General features: G+C 44.2%; 1 pseudogene across 1 annotated transcript in view; it reads left to right on the top strand.

Moving 5' to 3' along the window:
- Positions 1–22,927, top strand: part of LOC311137160 (potassium/sodium hyperpolarization-activated cyclic nucleotide-gated channel 2-like) — a 124,488-nt pseudogene that overhangs the window by 32,683 nt on the left and 68,878 nt on the right. The window contains exon 3 of the transcript in view: positions 2,739–2,900. The product of the transcript in view is annotated as a potassium/sodium hyperpolarization-activated cyclic nucleotide-gated channel 2-like (transcript). The remainder of the gene's footprint in view (positions 1–2,738; positions 2,901–22,927) is intronic.

Here is a 22,927-nt window from a genome sequence, read left to right as displayed (position 1 = left end):
TATATGCTTTTTGCATATTTCTATTGATATGTTTAATAATTGTATTCATATTGCAATTTATTAATATTATAGCATCTGATAACGTAATTATCCATGCATGTACTACAATTATTTATTGTTATGATTTGCCATTTCTCTGCCTCCCTGCAGAAAAACATACAGTATGTTACCCACCGGCTGGCCAATCCTAACCATAGCCAATCAAGACAAGGATCACAGACTAATGCCAACTGAACTGTCAACTGTCATATCATCTAACTCAACTGTACTGTGATTTAATTAATCTGAACAACCATCCATGACATGTATCATCATCTGAATATAAAAACTCAGGTCAGGACTTTAGCATAATTGATGACTGGTGGATCGCATTGAGCCCTGGGCTTAAGTTTTGTACAAGTTTTGTATGAGTGCTACTGCTAACATTAGCAGTCATTGCCTGTATTCTTTTCCATGAATGTGAAATAATAATGCCACATTTCTGTTGATTTTGAAGAATAATATGATAAATACCTTACAAATCTTTGAACTGTCCTACTTTATCAATATAAAAATGGGAAAGACCTGTTAATATTTTGTGGTCATTTGATAATTTGCAAATAAAATATCAAGCATTTTAAGCTTCAATCATGTCTTGAAAAATGTATTTTGTACTACATTATTATCCTAGAAAAAAGTATTAATTTGTATTTTCACAAAACTATATTTTCTTGTGTCCTTTGTTTGAGCATAGTACTTTGACCTTTTGGAATTACCAATGAGGAGTTTGTAAATGCACCATATAAGATGAGGGAATTACAGTATTTGGAAACTCCAGAAGAAGGGATCTAGTTCTACACTAGACAGGATTCGAAACACCATCATAGTGTTTAGGAGCTTAAAAGGGAGGGGATCTAATTCTGCATTACACAGGACTTGAAACACCATAATAGTGTTTGTAACCTTTTCCCAGCCTCTGGCAAGGTGTTGAACATATCTTGATTATGTGGTGTGTGGTACCATGTTATGTTTCAGAACACCTCAGGATGAATGTTTCAGTACACCTTAAATCTGTCCCAATACCCTCACAACCATGTGTTTCAATACTCCAGCAAATGTTGCGTTCATCCACCTCTGGCCTGCTGGCTCCCCTACCTCTGCGGAAGCACAGTTCCCGCTCAGCCCAGTCAAAACTGTTCGCTGCTCTGGCACCCCAATGGTGGAACAAGCTCCCTCACGACGCCAGGACAGCGGAGTCACTCACCACCTTCCGGAGACATTTGAAACCCCACCTCTTTAAGGAATACCTGGGATAGGATAAAGTAATCCTTCTACCCCCCCCTAACACCCCCCCCCCCCCCCCCCCCCTCTTTGTAAAGTGGTTATCCCACTGGCTATAAGGTGAATGCACCAATTTGTAAGTCGCTCTGGATAAGAGCGTCTGCTAAATGACGTAAATGTTAAGGTTCTGTCTCATTTAAGGTGTCGGCAGTTTTAGTGTTACAAAACACTTCATTTTAACAGTGTACGACAAGCCACTGCATTTATTTAGATGTCTGTGTGCACTGCAGATAAATTATACACAAGAGAAACAGCTGTGCAGGCACCTTGAAAATGCCCCACATACAGTACCACCCAAACACAGGAAACACAGGGGCCTCAGTAATACAGGGATTTTGTTTTTAATTGTAAGGCTTTTGAGACAAAGCTGGAAAGAGGTGATACAAAAGGATGCTTGCTTGGTCCTTTTCACCACAGATATTCCAGTCACTTGGAGAAACAGCAAAAGGATGCACTCCAGCCTTCTGTTGTGTATGAGAACAGGTTCTAATTTTGCATTCGGTTAAGCTTTAAACCTTTGGGCTGGCGTGAGCGAGGTCTTGTGAGAGGACTGAATCACCTGGCTCACACTCTGTTGGAGCTCTACACTGTAAACAACAGCCAGAAGCATCTCTTCTCTCCCCTGTCTTCGTAGAGGGATGTTTCTGGCCTAGTTCCTATATAGGGCAACTTCTCCTGTCTCAGGTGTGGTAGCCTTTGGGTCTTGTGTTTTTGATTTTTGGGGGCTTAATTGGTTCTCCTACAGGGCTTTTCCGGAACACACACACACGCTTGCACGATAGGGAAACAGGCCCTTTGACCACAGCCAAAGGGCCACAGCTGAGAAGTGTTTACGAGGCTGTGACCACAACACCAGTGCATCACTCAGGGATGGGTGTTCTGTGTTCTAAACAAACACTCACCATAATAGGACAAGGCTTGGGCTTGGAGAGGGAAGGAAGGAAGGAGGGAGGGAGAAGAGGACGGAAAAATGAGGGAGGATAGCTGTCGCCTGATTGAGATTTTTGACATTCCACACTTATCTCTCTTGATCATGTTCATCTCAACATAGCTATTGGTGCCTGATGAGTGTAGGAAATTAGTGTCATCATCACTGAAGTAATTTGGTGTGCTTCATTTCTCAAGGAAAACTAATGAAAGTGCAACAGCTGTGTGTTCAGAAAAGCAACTGTGCATAATCGGTACCGGTAAACTTACTTACTGAATTACAATAACTACGCCAATCATGAATCCAAATCCTGTCCATATCCTGTTGTAACCAGATAATGCAAATAATGGAATCTCTCTCCATCTTTTTAAATGTTTTATCATGTGTTCATTGGCTTTGTTAACTTAAGATAAATCCATGTGAAATGGTGAATGAATGAGGTGTGGAACACACCACTGACTGTCCTCTCTTTCTGTACCTCCCGTGACAGATCTTCCATATGACCTATGACCTGGCCAGTGCAGTGATGCGTATCTTCAACCTGATTGGTATGATGCTGCTGCTGTGTCACTGGGATGGCTGTTTGCAGTTCCTGGTTCCCATGCTGCAGGATTTCCCCCAGGACTGCTGGGTCTCCCTTAACAAGATGGTGGTAAGTGATGCTAATGCCGCATTCGAAACAACTGGGAACTCTGAAAAAAACGAGGTCAAATCATGATGTCAGTGATCTTCAGGTCAGAAAGTCAGAGTCGGAGCTCGTTTTTTTCAGTTCTCAGTTGTTTTGAACGCACTGAAGTTCGAAGTCGGAAATTTCCGAATTCCAGTTCAGAGTTTCCAGTTGTTTTGAACGCGGAATTAATACACACACTAGAGCAGGAGTGTCAAACTCATTTTCCCCCGGGGGCTGCATTCTGTCTTCAACAAGGTCCGGAGGGCCTTTCCTCTCTGTCAAAATTTGCTAAACATAGTCCTCTATCCATAGTTTTTTGAATTTTCGCTCCCTGACTGTCTAGCTTTCATTTCGGTGATTATTAGTGAGCTGGACACAGTCAAGAAACTGTATGAATGTAGGTCCATTATAATTTCGATTTGGTTTTAGTAATTTAAGTTGAGTTTTGTTTTGTCCACGGGCTGTATGTTTGACACCCCTGCTCTAGATTCTAGATCCATTCGGGACTCTAAGGGCCTGTTCCCGTACACCAGACTGGACTCACTGGACATACGTTTGGGTGGGGTGGGCGTATACAGCGAACGTCTAGCAATCCAAAGGTTGCGTGTTCGCGTCGGGGACAACTGTAGCATTTTAGCTAACCCTTCCCCTATCCCTTATTCTAACCTCTAATTCACCTAACATTTTACATAAATTATCCTAACCTTTGTCATTTCCGTTCTCCTAACCTTTTAAGTAAATTATCCTAACCTTTGTCGTTAGTTAACCAACAACATAAATTCTTGCTGTAATTCTCCTTTGTTGTTAAGACGCAACAAACAACCTGGTCTCAGAGAAAGACATACAGTTGAAGTCTGAAGTTTACATACACCTTAGCCAAAAACATTTAAACTCAGTTTTTCACAATTCCTGACATTTAATCCTAGTAAACATTCCCTGTCTTAGGTCAGTTAGGATCACCACTTTATTTTAAGAATGTGAAATGTCAGAATAATAGTCGAGAGAATGACTTATTTCAGCATTTATTTATTTCATCACATTCCCAGTGGGTCAGAAGTTTACATACTCAATTAGTATTTGGTAGCATTGCCTTTAAATTGTTTAACTTGGGTCAAACGTTTCTGGTAGCCTTCCACAAGCATCCCACAATAAGTTGGGTGAATTTTGGCCCATTCCTCCTGACAAAGCTGGTGTAACTGAGTCAGGTTTGTAGGCCTCCTTGCTCGCACACGCTTTTTCAGTTCTTCCCACAAATGTTCTATAGGATTGAGGTCAGGGCTTTGTGATGGCCACTCCAATACCTTGACTTTGTTGTCCTTAAGCCATTTTGCCACAACTTTGGAAGTATGCTTGGGGTCATTGTCCATTTGGAAGACCCATTTGCGACCAAGCTTTAACTTCCTGACTGATGTCTTGAGATGTTGCTTCAATATATCCACATAATTTTCCTTCCTCATGATGCCATCTATTTTGTGAAGTGCACCAGTGCCTCCTGCAGCAAAGCACCCCCACAGCATGATGCTGCCACCCCCATGCTTCACGGTTGGGATGGTGTTCTTCGGCTTGCAAGCGTTCCGCTTTTTCCTCCAAACATAACGATGGTCATTATGGCCAAACAGTTCTATTTTTGTTTCATCAGACCAGAGGACATTTCTCCAAAAAGTACAATCTTTGTCCCCATGTGCAGTTGCAAACCGTAGTCTGGCTTTTTTATGGCGGTTTTGGAGCAGTGGCTTCTTCCTTGCTGAGCGGCCTTTCAGGTTATGTCGATATAGGACTCGTTTTACTGTGGATATAGATACTTTTGTACCTGTTTCCTCCAGCATCTTCACAAGGTTATTTGCTGTTGTTCTGGGATTGATTTGCACTTTTCGCACCAAAGTACGTTCATCTCTAGGAGACAGAACGCGTCTCCTTCCTGAGCGGTATGACGGCTACGTGGTCTCATGGTGTTTATACTTGCGTACTATTGTTTGTACAGATGAACGTGGTACCTTCAGGTGTTTAGAAATTGCTCCCAGGGATGAACCAGACTTGTGGAGGTCTACACATTTTTTTCTGAGCTTTTGGCTGATTTCTTTTGATTTTCCCATGATGTCAAGCAAAGAGGCACTGAGTTTGAAGGTAGGCCTTGAAATACATCCACAGGTACACCTCCAATTGACTCAAATGATGTCAATTAGCCTATCAGAAGCTTCTAAAGCCATGACATCATTTTCTGGAATTTTCCAAACTGTTTAAAGGCACAGTCAACTTAGTGTATGTAAACTTCTGACCCACTGGAATTGTGATACAGTGAATTATAAATGAAATAATCTGTCTGTAAACAATTGTTGGAAAAATTACTTGTGTCATGCACAAAGTAGATGTCCTAACCGACTTGCCAAAACTATAGTTTGTTAACAAGAAATTTGTGGAGTGGTTGAAAAACAAGTTTTAATGACTCCAACCTAAGTGTATGTAAACTTCCGACTTCAACTGTAATACTATACGTCATCCACAGTGGCGGTAGGTGCAGTTTAAGATGAGGGAGGATTATTTGTATTTTTTATGAACATGGCTTTATTTCTATTACAGCATTTTGAATGACTGTCATTCATATTCCACTCACCAAGCTCAATGTAACATCGATAGGTTTAGGCTACTACATGATAGCCAAGAGCCAAGAGGTTGCTATAACCTAGCCTATGAATGAAAGTTTATAACGTGGGTGCACAGGTCGAGGTAATCAAGGTGACAGACAGTGACACATTCAGTACCGCGTTGCACACTCTTGCCTGCATCTAGCTGATCTAGGGTGTAATCATTAGTCCAACAGTGGCAAATGAGAGTTTCTATGGGACAAATTCAGGTATGTTTATCCCAGTTTCATTTGCTTCCGTTTTTCAACGATGAATACACCCCTGATCATACACAAACACAGTTCAGTTCCATAGCAGCCACATACAAACAGCTCATTGTATATATAATTCCTTCTCACATCTATCTATGCGCTCTCCTCCTCTCACCTTTTCCCTTCACTTGTGGACTTCAGTGCACAACACATTAGCTGTCTGTGACCAGGCGAAAAAACATTTCCAACCTGCATATCATGACTGCTAACCACTACACACAGCCTACATCGTTGTCACGTCATAGTCAATATAGCTACTAGAAGTAACGTGTTAGTAAACTCGCTACAATCATGCAGCACAGTAAGCAATTTAGCAGTTACACCGGTGTGCCCCGATGCCAATAAATTACTAAAACCAAAAGCTTACCTTGACTTGGAAGAGTTCCAGTGTTGGATTGCCATAGTCAGCTAGCTAACATAGCATCCCTCTCTGTTTGAGCCGTGTGTTTGAGTAGGCTAAACTAGCTAGCTGCATTCGATGCGAGAAAAGTATGTGAAAGTGAAGTGAAAAAAATAAATACTATGAAATATAGCTAGCTCTCTCTTGCTTCTCCTTAATCTTTGAAGAAATTAATTTGTTCAAAACTGTTCCAACTATTGTCTTTCTCTGTCTTTGAGTCAACTGCCCACCACATTTTATGAATTGCAGTGCTAGCTAGCTGTAGCTTTTGCTTTCAGGACTAGATTCATTCTCTGATCCTTTGATTGGGTGGACAACATGTCAGTTCATGCTGCAAGAGCTCTGATAGGTTGGAGCACGTCCTCCGGAAGTTGTCATAATTACTGTGTAAGTCTGTGGAAGGGGGTGAGAACCATGAGCCTCCTAGGTTTCGTATTGAAGTCAATGTACCCAGAGGAGGACAGAAGCTAGCTGTCCTCCGGCTACACCATGGTGCTGCCCTACAGAGTGCTGCTGAGGCTACTGTAGACCTTCATTGCAAAACAGTATGTTTTAATCAATAATTTGGTGACGTGAATATACTTAGTATAGTTTTATCTGAAAATTATAACTTTTTAATGTTTCACTATTTTTATTTGTATGAAATTAATTGAGGAGCATGGTCCTCCAAGACGTTACATTATCCAATTCGTATGCTATTGTACGACCGGGGTAAGACGTATTATACTATATGTCCTCTAATTCGAATGATATTGCACGACCGCTATTCCATTCATAATGTAACGTAAGGTAACGTAATGTATCGTACTAAATGGAGGGGAACAGATTTACATACTGAATCTTATGAATTGCCCTGAGGCCAGGTTGCGGACACAGATGAAGCCTATTCCTGGACTAAAAACACTTTCTGTGGAGATTCTCCACTGAGCATGCTTTATAGTCCAGGAGTAGCCTTAATCTAGGTCTGAAAAATCTACCAATCTACCTCAAAAGTAGTCTGAAATAGCTCATCCAAAGTGTGTACTGGTGCTGGGAAATACAAGAATCCTGAGGCGCACACAATGTTGCTGCTGGCTGAGTAAATGTATTGCCTTCACGGAGATAAAAAACATTCAAGGACCAACTGGTGCTTCTGTAACCATCTCCTGCTTAGAACTCACCACTCACCCAGAGCCCGCTGTACTCAGGAGGCTTGTTGTCACTGCAGTATGTGTCACGACATGCGCTCTCTAGGCCCTGGCCCCATTCATTCAGTGCACCTCTGTCTCTGTCAGAAGAAAAGATAGAAAGTCCTGCCACCATTCTCTCTTCCGCTCTGTTCCTTTTCTATGCTCTGTTGTCCGTGGACTCTCAGATGGGTAATTGCTTGTGCCCACCTGCAGACACCTCGTAGAGAGAGGAGCCTTACGGCACTACAAGACAGGAGACGTGAACAGGGGACACGTAGCAGGCTAGCAGCACACCTGCTTTTATGCCTTTACCCCCTCTCTTTATTCCCCTCCCTCTCTCTCTCTCTCTCTCCAAATATCAAAGTTAGCAATTCATCAGCCTTCACAAGCCACAGTAAAGTCATGACTCGCTGGCTGAGCACTCACAGACAAATGTGTTTTGAACAGGGTGAGGTCTAGCATTGCTGAGGATCAACACAGATGCATTTAGCTCTGACATTCAACACACAGCTTTGTAATTTCAGTTTCTGCCAAAACTATTTGTTTTCACATTGACATGTCTAAATATCCTTCAGCAATTGTTTTGACATATTTGCAAGGTGTTGGAACCACACAACAATAACCTATCAAAAAGGAAACTCAATAAGATTCAGTTTGCTATTATGCTTGTAGGACGTCAATGTGAATGTTTCCAGTGCTTTTGGATAGTGGTAATGGCATGTAGTAGCAGTGAAGGTCCTGAAGACCTGGGGTGGTGTCTCTGGGGCTGTCTGCTACTCTTCCAGGTGAGCTCTATTCCTCAACCCCAGAGGAGAGCACAGGAGAGGCAATGAGGGCTCACCAATACTCAGGCATGCAGGGACACACGCACATGCTTAAACATATCTGATCAATGGATTGGACAGAGCATTGGGGTGAAACATGCCTTTATAACTCAGTATGGCCTCCAGAGACCCCAGAAGGACTTTGTTCACAGATGGGAGGGGTTCTGCTAAATGACTAAAATGTAATGTAAAATGTTGTATAGGTCAGCGGGGACTGAGAGAGCTGTGTGTCCCAGGTCTCCAGATGGCCACTAGGACCCAACAGTAGAGAACCGTGGGGATGGTGGAGGGTGGCTATTGATCTCACACGTCTCCCCTGAGACTGGCCATGGCTTTGCCTGCCTGCCTGGGTGGACTGTTCCACTGCTACATGGCAGCTCTGCTTCACTGTCCCTGAACTAGGCCCAGGATACATTAGGGCTAACACAGATTTTGTCTCAGTGTCTCTTACTGTGCAGTAATTGTGTTTGGTCCCCTCCCCTCCCTCCTTGTTTTGACATGGTAGTAGCTAGGGCGCAGTGCCATGTAAACCACACACACACACACACACACACACACACACACACACACACACACACACACACACACACACACACACACACACACACACACACACACACACACACACACCCACACCCACACCCCCACCCACCCACCCACCCACCCACCCACCCACCCACCCACTCACCCACTCACTCACTCACTCACTCACTCACTCACTCACTCACTCACTCACTCACTCACTCACTCACACACTCACACACTCACACACTCACACACTCACACACTCACACACTCACTCACTCACACACAGTGAGTGTACACCACCCACTCACACATAGTTATAGACTATTGGAATATAATCTACACTACCGGTCAAAAGTTTTAGAACACCTACTCATTCAAGGGTTTTTCTTTATTTTTGCTATTTTCTACATTGTGGAATAATAGTGAAGTCATCAAAACTATGAAATACATATGGAATCATGTAGTAACCAGAAAAGTGTTAAAGAAATCAAAACATATTTTATATTTGAGATTCTTCAAATAGCCACCCTTTGCCTTGATGACAGCTTTGCACACTCTTGGCATTCTCTCAACCAGCTTCACCTGGAATGCTTTTCCAACAGTCTTGAAGGAGTTCCCACATATGCTGAGCACTTGTTGGCTGCTTTTCCTTCACTCTACGGTCCTACTCATCCCAAACCATCTCAATTTGGTTGAGGTCGGGGGATTGTGGAAGCCAGGTAATCTGATACAGCACTCCATCACTCTCCTTCTTGGTAAAATAGCCCTTACACAGCCTGGAGGTGTGTTGGGTCATTGTCCTGTTGAAAAACAAATGATAATCCCACTAAGCCCAAACCAGATGGGATGGCATATCGCTGCAGAATGCTGTGGTAGCCATGCTGGTTAAGTGTGGAATTCTAAATAAATCACAGACAGTGTCAACAGCAAAGCACCCCCACAACATAACACCTCCTCCTCCATGCTTTACAGTGGGAAATACACATGTGGAGATAATCCGTTCACCCACACCGCGTCTCACAAAGACACGGCAGTTGGAACCAAAAATCTCCAATTTGTACTCCAGACCAAAGGACACATTTCCACTGGTTCTAATGTCCATTGCTCGTGTTTCTTGGCCCAAGCAAGTCTCTTCTTATTATTGGTGTCCTTTAGTCGTGGTTTCTTTGCAGCAATTCGACCATGAAGGCATGATTCACACAGTCTCCTCTGAACAGTTGATGTTGACATGTGTCTGTTACTTGAACTCTGTGAAGCATTTATTTGGGCTGCAATTTCTGAGGCTGAACTTATCCTCTGCAACAGAGGTAACTCTGGGTCTTCCATTCCTGTAGCGGTCCTCTTGAGAGCCAGTTTCATCATAGCGCTTGATGTTTTTTGCGACTGCACTTGAAGAAACGTTCAAAGTTCTTGCCATTTCCCTGATTGACTGACCTTCATGTCTTAAAGTAATGATGGACTGTCGTTTCTCTTTGCTTATTTGAGCAGTTCTTGCCATAATATGGACTTGTTCTTTTACCAAATAGGGCTATCTTGTGTATACCCCCCCACCTTGTCACAACACAACTGATTGGCTCAAACGCATTAAGAAGGAAAGAAATTCCACAAATTAACTTTTAAGAAGGCACACCTGTTAATTGAAATGCATTCCAGGTGACTACCTCATGAAGCTGGTTGAGAGAATGCCAAGAGTGTGCAAAGCTGTCATCAAGCCAAGGGGTGGCTATTTGAAGAATCAGAAATATAAACTATATTTTGATTTGTTTAACACTTTTTTGGTTACTACATGATTCCATATGTGTTATTTCATAGTTTTGACAATGTAGAAAATAGTAAAAATAAAGAAAAATCCTTGAATGAGTGTTCTAAAACTTTTGACCGTTAGTGTATGTGAATGCAGCTGCCACTATATTGAAGCCATTGGACACAGTTTATCATAGCTCACTAAACTTTAGTAAGGGGATGGTTCAGTACACATCGCTGCATTCTGTACCAGAAAGTAGGCTGGTTCTTTTTGCACTCTTTATGTTTATAAAGCCCTCCTGCATAAACTTCCGCCTACCTAACTTCATTGTTAACTTACAGACATACGAGATACCAGACTCGGTCTCAGGGATGGCTAACTTTCCATCTCCACTGAGTTAGGTAAATCTGCTTTTAGTTTTTTTGCACCTTACTTGTTGAATAATCTCCAAGGCTCTCTAAAATTGGATGAATTGGTGACTCTTGGGCAATTCAAAAGGCTGATTGAGGACCATTTTACTGAATAATGTGTTTGTTTTCTATGATTGTGATTAGATTTGTGTGTATTGATGTGAATATTAATGTGTATATTAATGTGTATTGATGTGTATTGATGTGAATATTAATGTGTATATTGATGTGTATAGTGTATGTTAATGTCTATATTGATGTGTGTATTGATGTGTATATTGATGTGTATAGTGTATATTGATGTGTATATTGATGTGTATTGACATGTATTGATGTGTATACAGGAATCTGTAAAAGAGACCTTGGTCTCAGCATGACTCCCTGACAAAAAATTAAGGTTAAATAAAAAATACATATAAAACAAACACACATTTACATTACATTTTACATTTTAGTCATTTAGCAGACGCTCTTATCCAGAGCGACTTACAGGAGCAATTATGGTTAAGTGCCTTGCTTAAGGGCACATCGACAGATTTTTCACCTAGTCGGCTCGGGGGTTAGAACCAGCGACACACACACACACACACACACATGCCTCTCGGTCCTGTTACGTTGCTCAGAGCTGGGCTCTCTCGCTCTGTGTACTCCGCGCCAGTTTCCCTGAGAACAGTCGTCCCGGCGATCAGTCACTGCCTGGCGCTGGCTGGCATCTCCCAGCAATCAAGGTCATCATCTCTCTAGAGGCGGATGGCTTCAAATGAAAGACGCAGCGTTAAATGATCCATCTCCATGCCACTCGAGACTTGTTCACTTTGAGTGGCTGCCTGCCTACTCACAGCATTCCGCTCCCCTACACGGCAAGCTCGCTCTGCATCCTCCATGCTGCACAGAGAGCAGAGAGAAACACACACACACACCAGCACACACGCTGCTCAGACCACTGCGCTGCCGCAGTTTACAATGCTCTAGCAAGCTGCTAGAATACTTCATGATACTTGATGGTAATAGTACGTCGTTTTTAATTATTTTGTTTTAAACCTTCCCCAAGCTATAACCCTGACCTTATCCACTTGGAATTAATACCTAAACTTAACCGTTTGAGTTGTTTCTGTTTTAACGCTGTAACCATGCGGAATTAACCCTGTAACCATGTAAGATATTCATCCATAATATGTCAAATTCCTAAGGGAAACTATGAGATCTTGTTGGAGACTCAGGTGTGAGAGGCTTTCTGCTGACTGACTTTAGGCCCTGTGGGAGAGAATTACCAGAAGGTCTCTCCATCAAACAGCCAGTCAGCATGTTAATATGCGTTACCTGAACCTCCCTGATCTGACCACTGACACAGACTGTTCTGCTATAAGCCAGGATTTAAGTTTACAGCAGGCTGATCAAATCAAATCAAATCAAAAATGTCCCGGTGCTTACGTCTGATGTACCGTATACTGTATAGGTCTTAGATCAATAGAATTAAAATAAAACCCTGGATCTGGCTAGAGTAATCCGGATCCCGTGCCAGTGATCATCCAATTAGAGGACGCAGGGCAGCCAGGGGAAATACAATTACTTTAAAGTACTACTTAAGTATTTTTTGGGGGTATCTGAACATTACTTTACTATTTAAATTTTTGACAACTTTTACTTTTACTTCACTACATTCCTAAAAAAAAGAATGTACTTTTTACTCCATACATTTTCCATGACACCCAAAGTACTAGTTACATTTTGAATGCTTAGCAGGACAGGAAGATGGTCCAGTTCACGCACTTATCAAGAGAACATCTCTGGCATCTCTACTGCCTCTGATCTGACGGACTCACTAAACACAAATGCTTCATTTGTAAATTATGTCTGAGTGTTGGAGTATGCCCCTGGCTATTTGTAAAACATTTAAATGGTGCCGTCTGGTTTGCTTAATATAAGTGATTTGAAATGATTTATACTTTTACTTTTACTTTTCATACTTAAGTATAGTTTAGCAATTACATTTACTTTTGATACTTAAGTATATTTAAAATCAAATACTTTTAGACTTTTACTCAAGTAGTATTTTACTGGATGACTTTTACTTGAGTCATTTTCTATTAAGGTATCTTTACTTTTACTGAAGTATGACAATTGGGTACTTTTTCCACCACTGCATATGCATGTGCGAGTACACAGATACATGCACACATGTTGCGCACAAACATGAGCACGCACTTGCACGCACGTGCGCATGCACGCACACAAACACACACGAAAGTGTACTTGACTGATGTGTGTGTTATATCACTCTCTTTTTTCTTTAACCCCTGCAGCATCAGACAAGGACACACACACACACACACACACACACACACACACACACAGTAGGGATCATCAGTATCTCATGCCTCCTACCATGCCTACCCCTGGCCCTTAGAGTTGGTAAAGATGCCCATGCCAGTTTAGGCAGCTAATATGGTAAATGTAGCTGAAGAGGTTAAACGTAAGCTCGAGGCACAGCACAGCAGTGAGGAAGAAACAGTGACAGAAAGCCCACCTCACACCTCCCTCCAGGATCTTGGAACAGATCATCAGAGATACTTCCATACATAGAGCACAACCCACATTCCACAGTCTTCCTCAGAGCCAATGCCTTATGAGCTCGGTCCACGTAACCCATGTCACCCATTGTCATTGTATTGGGTTAGTTTCAGTGGAAACTCTAGGCCTATTTTTTATCGGTGTGAGAATCAGAGTGTGTACAGAATATAGAGAGAGACTCACCTGCTCTAGTCTAAACACCATGCAGGCTCTGTTGATGATATTGCTGTGGGGACTTGGTGGCCCAGTGTACTCACCCATGTTTTCTCATTTGATCACAGTGGGGCTCCACACCCATACCTGTAGAGATGGATGCACGTTCTCTGCTAATAGATCAGCATTACTGTCAGCTGCCTGGCTCTATGGCTGCAGTACTGGCGTGGTGCCACACGCGCACACACACCACACACACACACACACAGCATGGTGAGTAAAATATGGTATTGTCCTACCGAGACACTGAGGAAATGGATGTGTCAGTGCAGTGGAGGATGTTCAGTCATCTGTACTGGGGACTGGGTTTATAGATCACAGACACTCTGTGTGTGTGTGTGTGTGTGTGTGTGTGTGTGTGTGTGTGTGTGTGTGTGTGTGTGTGTGTGTGTGTGAGGCAGAATAGAGACGTTAGTATAAAATCCTGGATGAACATTGTAAATTCAGATAAGCTTCAGCGAGCGGGCTGAGCCGGAGCAGCTTGCTACAACATGCCTCCACCAGTGGCCCTTTTTCATCCATGTTTGTACTGTTTCCTCTGGCTCTGGCACAGTTATTGTAGCTATTATTGTAGCTACCTGCACACGTATGTCAAATAGGCCTGGTGATTGTGAGTATACATCAGACTCTGATGGAAAAAATCATCTTGGGGCCACAATCTTCAATCTTAGATGGGTGTGTGTGTGTTTCCTTGCCCGTAGCGTATCTGTGTGCATGAATGTGTGTTTATTTCCATCTCAGAGCTCTGTGAGGGGCTGCTGCTGTTGTTTGCCTGGCAGACACACTCTATAGACAAGTTTACGCGCTGTATCCCGGGTGGCGCCATAACTCTACACAAATGCATTTCATTTCCGCCGGAAGTTGTTGGCACAACGTCTGCCGGTGTAAACACAGCGATGTCGACGCTAGCTTGGGAACACGGTTCTACTACTATGCCGCAACCCGTCAAGGAGCGGAGGGGGAGGAACTTGCAAGGGACTATTTGGAAACTCTGGGCAACAGCATTGAAACCAAAGGCTTAGTGGTGTGCGAAAAGGAACCGTGGCTTGCAGCATCTCCCGATGGAGTGATAAACAACGACATTCTGTTGGAGATCAAATCACCTGTGATGGGAAACAAGTCACTTGCAGAATTTTTGGCAACAAAGAACAGCGAAATCACAACTGTGGCAAACGGAGATAGGGTAGGTTACCATATTGCCTGCAATGGTCTGTCAACCACCGCATTCTTATTGGCAGACTAAATAGCCTTGGTTTCTCAAATGACTGCCTCGCCTGGTTCACCAACTACTTCTCAGATAGAGTTCAGTGTGTCAAATCGGAGGGCCTGTTGTCTGGACCTATGGCAGTCTCTATGGGGGTGCCACAGGGTTCAATTCTTGGGCCGACACTTTTCTCCGTGTATATCAATGATGTCGCTCTTGCTGCTGGTGACTCTCAGATCCACCTCTACGCAGACGACACCATTTTGTATACATCTGGCCCTTCATTGGACACTGTGTTAACAAACCTCCAAACGAGCTTCAATGCCATACAACAATCCTTCAGTAGCCTTCAACTGCTCTTAAACACTAGTAAAACTAAATGCATGCTTTTCAATCGAACGCTGCTAGCACCCGCCCACCCGACTAGAATCACCACTCTCGACGGGTCTGACCTAGAGTATGTGGACAACTACAAATATCTAGGTGTCTGGTTAGACTGTAAACTCAACTTCCAGACTCACATAAAGAATCTCCAATCCAAAGTTAAATCTAGAATCGGCTTCCTATTTCGCAACAAAGCCTCCTTCACTCATGCTGCCAAACATGCCCTCGTAAAACTGACTATCCTACCGATCCTTGACTTCGGCGATGTCATTTACAAAATAGCCTCCAACACTCTACTCAGCAAATTGGATGTAGTCTATCACAGTGCCATCCGTTTTGTCTCCAAAGCCCCATACACTACCCACCACTGTGACCTGTACGCTCTTGTTGGCTGGTCCTCACTACATGTTCGTCGTCAAACCCACTGGCTCCAGGCCATCTATAAATCACTGCTAGGCAAATCCCCGCCTTATCTTAGCTCATTGGTCACCATAGCAGCACCCACCCGTAGTCTGCGCTCCAGCAGGTATATCTCTCTGGTCATTCCCAAAGCCAACACCTCCTTTGGCCGCCATTCCTTCCAGTTCTCTGCTGCCAATGACTGGAACGAATTGCAAAAATCTCTGAAGCTGGAGACTCTTATCTCCCTCAATAACTTTAAGCATCAGTTGTCAGAGCACCTTACCGATCACTGCACCTGTACACAGCCCATCTGAAATTAGCCCACCCAACTACCTCATCCCTATATTGTTATTTATTTTGCTCTTTTGCACCCCAGTATCTCTATTTGCACATAATCTCTTGCACATCTAGCATTCCAGTGTTAATACTATTGTAATTATTCTGCACTATAGCCTATTTATTGCCTTACCTCCATAACTTGCTACATTTGCACACACTGTATATATATTTTCTGTTGTATTTCTGACTTTATGTTTTTTTTTTTACCCCATATGTAACTCTGTGTTGTTTTTATTGCACTACTTTGCGTTATCTTGGCCAGGTCGCAGTTGTAAATGAGAACCTGTTCTCAACTGGCTTACCTGGTTAAATAAAGGTGAAATAAAAATAAAATAAAAAAAAGGCTACTACATGCAGGTACAAATTGGGATGCACTGCACAGGGCTTCAGCACTCCAAGTTGGTGATCTGGAACAAAACTGAGCACCTAGAAATCGAAGTACCCTACGACCAAGGCTTTGTCCAGGGGCATATCATAAGGCTGCGCCCATTCTACTTTGCCCACATGCTCCCGAAAATTGTTGATGATTTTGTTGAGGGAAGGTTACAGTTCTGCAGTAAATATCTCAGCATTTTAAAACCAAAATAAACTGCCTTATTTAGGTCATGCCCACAGGAGCCAACAGATGTCCATTGTTTACATGATCTCTTTATGCTGTGCAATATATCAGTGTGCCTACTGTTTGAGTGAAAATATAGTTTGATGTAATTTCAATCCTTAGAGTGCTACAATTTATTTTAACACAGTTCATAATTCATAGTAAGCTCATACTGTACATAAATAACACTGGATTAATTAATTGTTTTGAGGAAACTAAACAAATGGCTTCAACAAGAAAGATTGCCTGTTTAATCTTAACAGGTATTAAAAAGTAAAATACAAAAGCAGCCCACACAATTACATCACTATGAAAATATTCATATATAATATAAAAAAATACAATGCACGCAGTATTTGTTGTGTTTATCTGTATTTAATGAACAACATGGCTGGGTGTTGGTAGACAGGGACACAGGGCAAGGTTCTAAACCTCACTGATCAGTGGACTCTTCAGGTTAACTAGGCCAGCACAGATGGTTAAGATGTTGTCCAGTTTCGGTGCCATGCTGATGGGAACATTCTGGGATAAAATCTTAAACACCTTCAGTCTCTGGATTGCTCTTTCCACATGTATGCGGACATTGGCTACTCGCCTGGTGCGTGTCGTCTCCTCATTGGTCAACTGATTGCGCCTGTAGGTGAAAGCAGGGATGTTCAAACTGACCCTTCTCTCATCAAGCAAGTCTCGAATGGTGAACCCACGGTCCGCCATGACCTCATCACCAGCCCTCAGATAGTCTAGGAACCCACTGTCCATGGTGATAAACTTATCGCTGCTTCTGCCAGCATAGGCATCAGATATAAACATGATTAGCCCATTAGGGGCCACAGCGACGAGATATTTCACAGTGTTGCGTGATTTATACTGGCTGAAAGTGTCATTCCTTGAGTCGTGGTTTGTGGCTCTCTGCATGGCACTTTCGGCACAGTCAATGATGCACGTGGTTCGAGGGTAGTTCCTCTGAAACGACAAGGGCATGGTGGCACGAATGGTCTCTCTTGGAAGCCAGGGGATCAGGACTTTGAACTGTTCACCCATCACGTCAATCCAGTGACTAATCACAATGCTTGCCATGGATGTAGACACATTGAAGCGGTGAGCAATATCTCCTAATATTAGGTTTAGTTTTAGTTTCATCAACGTCATAAGTATTTGGTCAACAACAGGAAGGGTAATTGATGGCTTACTGAAAGGCAACAACACCGTCACCAGGGTGAAGAATTGAACCATAAGCACTCCTGTATACAGCCGGGACCTAGCATCATCAATGACCGTGGTGCTGGTCACAGTAGGACCCATTTCTGCCTCGCACTGTGTGGCCTTGTCTACTTTAACAGACTGTGTTGTTGAACAGTAAATGTGATCAATATGTGACGGATCCTCCCATTGGGTCTGGGCATCTCGAAATTTTGGTGTAGCAGGCTCGGCCTCACAGACAGGCTGACAGGTTTCTGGAGCATCTAAAAAGGGGAAGAGAAAACATGGATGGAGCAAAATTAATGCAGGCATAGAGTCCTCTCACTACAAACATCACAATGGAAAAATGTGTACTACAACATTGCACTCACACGCACACACACAATCATCATCACAACAGCCTCCCACCTTGCATTGTATTCATGATGTAGACTAAGACACACGCAGGCAGGCACACACACACACACACACACACACACACACACAATTAATGATGTAGCTATCGTGGGCATTGTTTGTCCCATCTCCAAAACAATCAACTGCCTTAGCAAAATACCGGTAGCAATGTTAATGTATGACAACTTCTTCATAATTAACAGTATTGTCAGCTTCATAGCTAAAGTTGCTGAACTTACCCTCAGATTCAAGTCTGCGTTTCTTTATCTGGGAGGAGGCAGTGGTCCGCTGGGTGAGTTGACGCCTATTTGGCTGGGGAGGGCGATTGTATCCCAACCACAACTCTGGGAAAGGATTATCCTTGGTAGGTTTTTGGTCAACAAAGTGATAGGAACAAACAAAAACTTTGAGGGGTGGTTTCTTTAGATTCAATGCCTTCAGCCAGGTCCTTGATTCCGAGTCGGTATCAGGCTTGCGAAAAAATTTAAACAATGGAGCGCATGGACATTGCCTCTTTGTAGCTGGTTTGTGGTCATAGCACTCTCTATCTAACCACTCGTTCAGGTGCTTTCTCGAGTTTTTGCAACCAACTACCGCACACGTCGTTCCCGAACCACTTTTCTTCATGTTGTAATTGTAATTTTTATATCCTCTTTGTCACTGCGATATCAGTGCTTTGTCGGCACAACGGAGCTAGCTAGCAAAACAAACCCAGCCCGGCAGAACGGAACTGGATTGCATCGACGGGAGGAGTTCAGGAAGTAGAGCGGAAACGGCTCAAAAACTTGTCTATAGGCAGCATGCTGATAGACCAGAGAGAGAGAGGGCAACCTTGGGAAAAACAGCGGACTTGTAAATTTCCTCACTGAAAACAATGTACTGAGCAAATGTCAAATAGTTTTTTACCAAATTACTGTACGACAGACCACGTATTCACCCTGCACACCCTAATTGACAGACAAACAAACCAAAACAAAGGTGAAGTCTTCTCATACTTTGTTGATTTCAAAAAAGCTTTAGACTCAATTTGGCATGAGGGTCTGCTATACAAATTGATGGAAAGTGGTGTTGGGGAAAAAACATCCAACTGTCACGTTCGTCTAATGATGGGTCAGACCAAGGCGCAGCGTGATATGCATACATGTTTATTTACTGATAAACACCACGACAAAACAAGAAACGAAACGTGAAGTCCAAGGTAGTACAGAAAACAAACCTTACACGGAACAAGATCCCACAACTAGACAGTGCCAATAGGCTGCCTAAGTATGGTCCCCAATCAGAGACAACGAGCGACAGCTGCCTCTGATTGGGAACCACACCGGCCAACATAGATCCACACATACTAGAACACAAACATAGAAAAAGCACAACAAGGAATATACACACCCTGACTCAACATATAAGCGTCCCCTGAGTCAGGGCGTGGAGCCGCTGACCGGAGCTGGACTGGTCACCGGTGGAGCGGACTGCTCTGGCTCCGGAGTGGAGCCGCTGACCGGAGCTGGACTTGACCCCGGTGGAGCGGACTGCTCTGGCTCCGGAGTGGAGCCGCTGACCGGAGCTGGATCAGGCACCGGTGGAGCAGACTGCTCTGGCTCCGGAGTAGCGCAGCTGACCGGAACTGGATCAGGCACCGGTGGAACGGGCACGGGCCGTGCCGGACTGGACAAACGTACCACTGGTCTGGTGCGAAGAGCAGGCACGAGCCGGACCTGACTAGGAACACGCACCACTGGCTTGGTGCGAGGGGCAGGAACGGGCCGGGCTGGACTGGCGACGCGCACCACTGGCTTGGTGCGAGGAGCAGGAACAGGCCGGGCCGGGCTGGCGACGCGCACCACTGGCTTGGTGCGAGGAGCAGGAACAGGCCGGGCCGGGCTGGCGACGCGCACCACTGGCTTGGTGCGAGGAGCAGGAAGAGGCCGGGCCGGACTGTGGAGGCGGACTGGAGGTCTGGAGCGGAGAGCTGGCACAACCCGTCCTGGCTGAATGCCTACTTCCGCACAGTATGTGTGAGGCATCAGCACAGGACGCACTGGGCTGTGCACGCGCACTGGCGATACAGTTCATAGAACTGGCGCAGGATATGCGGGACCGAGGAGGCGTACTGGAGACCAGGAGCATTGAGCCGGCACACCCTGTCCTGGCTGGATGCCCATCTTCGCACAGCACATGCGTGGTGCAAGCACAGGACGTACAGGACTGTGCCGGTGAACTGGCGACACAGTACGTAGCTCTGCATAACACGGAGCCTGCCCTGTCATACGCTTTCTCGCGTGAGTACGGGGAGTTGGCTCTGCTCTGACACTAGGCTCCGCCAACCACCCCGTGTGCCCCCCCAAATTTTTTTTTCTTGGGGCTGCTTCTCGGGCTTCCTCCTCGACCGGCCTCCTCTGTGTTGCCGTTGCACCTCTCCTGCCTGGGCATCTACCTTAGCCCATGGTCCTCTCCCCGCAAATATCTCTTCCCATGACCACAATTTGCCCACCTGTGACATGGCTATTCGCTCCGCCTGGGCACGCTGCTTGGTCCTCGTTTGGTGGGATCTTCTGTCACGTTCGTCTAATGACGGGTCAGACCAAGGCGCAGCGTGATATGCATACATGTTTATTTACTGATAAACACCACGACAAAACAAGAAACGAAACGAAACGTGAAGTCCAAGGTAGTACAGAAAACAAACCTTACACGGAACAAGATCCCACAACTAGACAGTGCCAATAGGCTGCCTAAGTATGGTCCCCAATCAGAGACAACGAGCGACAGCTGCCTCTGATTGGGAACCACACCGGCCAACATAGATCCACACATACTAGAACACAAACATAGAAAAAGCACAACAAGGAATATACACACCCTGACTCAACATATAAGCGTCCCCTGAGTCAGGGTGTGACACCAACATTATAAAACCCATGTACACAAACAACAAGTGTGTGGTTAATTTGGCAAAAAACACAAACATTTCTTTCCACAGGGCCATGGGGTGAGACAGGGATGCAGCTTAAGCCTCACCCTCTTCAACATATACAGTGCCTTCAGAATGTATTCAGACCCCTTGACTTTCTCCACATTTTGTTATTTTACAGCCTTATTCTAAAATTGATTAAGTAAATAAAAATCCTCAGCAGTCTACACACAATACCCCATAATGACAAAGAGAAAAAAGGTTTTTAGAATGTTAGCAAATCTATAAAAATAAAGAATGCATAAGTATTCAGACTCTTTGCTATGAGACTCGAAATTGAGCTCAGGTACATCCTGTTTCCATTGATCATCCTTGAGATGTTTCTAAACTTGATTGGAGTCCACCTGTGGTAAATTCAATTGTTTGGTCATTATTTGGAAAGGCACACACCTGTCTATATAAGGTCCCACAGTTGACAGTGCATGTCAGAGCAAAAACCAAGCCATGAGGCGAAGGAATTGTCCGTAGAGATCCGAGACAGGATTGTGTCGAGGCACAAAAATTATGCGACATTGAAGGTCCCCAAAAACACAGTGGCCTCCATCATTCTTAAATGGAAGAAGTTTGGAACCACCAAAACTCTTCCTAGAGCTGGCTGCCTGGCCAAACTGAGCAATCGGGGGAGAAGGGCCTTGGTCAGGGAGGTGACCAAGAAGCCGATAATCACTCTGACAGAGTTCCTCTGTGGAGATGGGAGAACCTTCCAGAAGGACAACCATCTCTGCAGCACTCCACCAATCAGGCCTTTATGGTAGAGTGGCCAGACGGAAGCCACTCATCAGTAAAAGTCACATGACAGCCCACTTGGAGTTTGCCAAAAGGCACCTCTGGTCTGATGAAACCAAGATTGGCCTGAATGCCAAGCGTCACGTCTGGAGGAAACCTGGCACCATCCCTACGGTGAAGCATGGTGGTGGCAGCATCATTCTGTGGGGATGTTTTTCAGTGGCAGGGACTGGGAGACTAGTCAGGATCAAGAGAAAGATGAACAGAGCAAAGTACAGAGAGATCTTTGATGAAAACCTGCTCCAGAGCTCTCAGGACCTTAGACTGGAACGACAGTTCACCTTCCAACAGGACAACGACCCTAAGCACACAGCCAAGACAACGCAGGAGTGGCTTCCGGATGTCCTTGAGTGGCCCAGCCAGAGCCCGGACTTGAACCCGATCTAACATCTCTGGAGAGACCTGAAAATAGCTGTGCAGCGACACTCCCCATCCAACCTGACAGAGCTTGAGAGGATCTGCAGAGAAGAATGGGAGAAACTCCCCAAATACAGGTGTGCCAAGCTTGTAGCGTCATACCCAAGAAGACTCGAGGCTAGAATCGCTGCCAAAGGCGCTTCAACAAAGTACTGAGTAAAGGGTCTGAATACTTTTTTTGGGTATAAATCAGCAAACATTTCTAAAAACCTGTTTTTGCTTTGTCATTATGGGATATTGTGTGTAGTTTGATGAGGGGAAAAAACTATTTTATCAATTTTAGAATAAGGCTATAACGTAACAAAATGTGGAAAAAGTCAAGGGATCTGAATACTTTCCGAATGCACTGTATATCAAGAAATTGGCGAGCGCACTAGAACAGTCTGCAGCACCCGGCCTCACCCTACTAGAATTTGAAGTCAAATGTCTACTGTTTGTTGATGATATGGTGCTTCTGTCCCCATCCAAGGAGGGCCCACATTAGCACCTAGGTCTTCTGCACAGATTCTGTCAGACCTGGGCCATGACAGTAAATCTCAGTAAGACAAAAAAATGGTGGA

This window comes from Coregonus lavaretus, assembly GCF_964263955.1.
Source record: "Coregonus lavaretus genome assembly, chromosome: 11".
Classification (NCBI taxonomy): domain Eukaryota; kingdom Metazoa; phylum Chordata; class Actinopteri; order Salmoniformes; family Salmonidae; genus Coregonus; species Coregonus lavaretus.
Note: the sequence above shows the minus strand (reverse complement) of the source record. Positions and strands in the feature narration are given on the sequence as shown.